This window comes from Ailuropoda melanoleuca, unplaced genomic scaffold (assembly GCF_002007445.2).
Source record: "Ailuropoda melanoleuca isolate Jingjing unplaced genomic scaffold, ASM200744v2 unplaced-scaffold10729, whole genome shotgun sequence".
NCBI classification, from domain to species: Eukaryota; Metazoa; Chordata; class Mammalia; order Carnivora; family Ursidae; genus Ailuropoda; species Ailuropoda melanoleuca.
Genome location: NW_023179092.1, coordinates 334 through 2377, shown reverse-complemented (window position 1 = coordinate 2377; position 2044 = coordinate 334). Strand labels below are relative to the sequence as shown.

At 51.2% G+C, this 2044-nt stretch overlaps 1 pseudogene; it reads left to right on the top strand.

The window, feature by feature from the left end:
- The first annotated feature begins 298 nt into the window (after positions 1-298).
- Positions 299-1536, top strand: LOC109488827 (annotated as a pseudogene).
- Positions 1537-2044: the final 508 nt, after the last annotated feature.

Here is a 2044-nt window from a genome sequence, read left to right as displayed (position 1 = left end):
GGGGAAACAATTTAGGGAGAGGAACAGATTTAAGGACAGCTTTAGAAATACTGAAAGACCAGAGATGAGCATGGCATAGAGAGTAGAATATAGAGAGTGTATGCAGGGAAGGGAGGAATGTGTAAGCGTGTGTGTGCTGGGGCTGGGGAAGGAGGAGGCAGGCTGTTTTAGATAGCATCATGAAAATGAGTCAAAATAGTAAGTAAAGCTTTCCAATCAGTTTTCAGGTTCCAGAGTTCAAAGTGGGATCCAGAGCTATGTCAACATTCCCCAACCGGTCAGCCCTGATAACACTTCAATGGCCCCCAGCTTCTTGTTGGTGGGCATGCCAGGTCTGTCAGCCGTACCCTCCTGGTGGACGATACCACTCATCACCATCGACCTTCTCTCTGCCCTGGGCAACGGTACTACCCTCTGGGTCATTGCCCTGGATCCCACCTTCTCCGCCCAATGTACTTCTTCCTCTTCCTGCTGAGTGTGTCTGATGTTGGCTTGGCCACGGCCCTGATGCCCACCCTGCTGGGTCTTGCCTTTGCTGGCGTTCGTGCGTCCCCACCTCAGCTTGCCTCCTACAGATGTTCTTTGTCCACGTCTTTTCTGTCATGGAGTCCTCTGTCTTGCTCACCATGGCTTTAGATCGAGCACTAGCCATCTGCCACCCTCTCCACTACCCAACGCTCCTCACCAACGATGCCCTGAGCAAGATTGGTGTGGCTATCGCTTTCCGATGCCTGGGTCTCCACCTGCCCCTGCCATTCCTCCTGGCCCACATGCCCTACTGCCACCCCCAGATTCTGACCCATTCTTACTGCCTGCACCCAGATATAGCCCATTTGGCCTGCCCGGGAGCTTGGAGTGCAGTCTACAGTCTCTTGGTGGTTCTGTCAGCCATGGGATTAGACCCCCTGCTGATTTTCTTCTCCTATGGCCTAATTGGCAGGGTGTTGCAAGGTTTGGGACCCAGCGAGGATCGCTGGAAGGCTGCTCAAACCTGTGCTGCCCATCTCTCTGCTGTGCTCCNCCTGCCATTCCTCCTGGCCCACATGCCCTACTGCCACCCCCAGATTCTGACCCATTCTTACTGCCTGCACCCAGATATAGCCCATTTGGCCTGCCCGGGAGCTTGGAGTGCAGTCTACAGTCTCTTGGTGGTTCTGTCAGCCATGGGATTAGACCCCCTGCTGATTTTCTTCTCCTATGGCCTAATTGGCAGGGTGTTGCAAGGTTTGGGACCCAGCGAGGATCGCTGGAAGGCTGCTCAAACCTGTGCTGCCCACCTCTCTGCTGTGCTCCTCTTCTATGTGCCCATGATCCTCCTGGCCCTCATTGACCGTCTCAGGGTGCCAGTACCTCAGCCTGCCCATACTCTTCTCTCCTATGTCCACTTCCTGCTTCCTCCACTGATGAACCCGATTCTCTATAGTGTCAAGATGAAGGAGATTAGAGAGAGAATACTCAAGAGGTTACAGTCCAAGAAGGTGGGTTGGGCTCAATGGGGAGGATGCCCCTCCACATTTGGTGGCTCACGGCTACCTGGTACCATGGTTTCCATGACAAGAACTCAGTTCACCGTGCATGACATGGTGACTCGGGTACACATAAGCACATATACATGGATGCCACTGTCCTTGCAAGCGTGCATGTGGACAGTAAGGAAAGCTTACAAGCTCCAGAGAAGGCAGTGGTCTCTCCCCTATTACACTACAGATCCATGGCATAGAGAGGCCAGGATCTAGGTCTTGTCCCAACCTTCCAAGTGTGTCTTGGTGGTTGTTTTGTGTTTGTTAATTTCCCCACCACATCTACACCCCAATAACTGAGGAAACTCTAGGAGTTAAACAGCAACACAGCAGAGAAATGAGAAGACAGAAACATCTGATGGCATTCAACGTGTGTGTACATCGTTTTGCAGACCTTTTCATGGATTGTAATATATATGTGTCATGTATACAATCACATATCATTGATCTATTAGTGTAGCCTCATAGTCTGACTTAGTTAATATGGTATAAAATGATCCCCCTCTCATAAAACAAACAAGAGC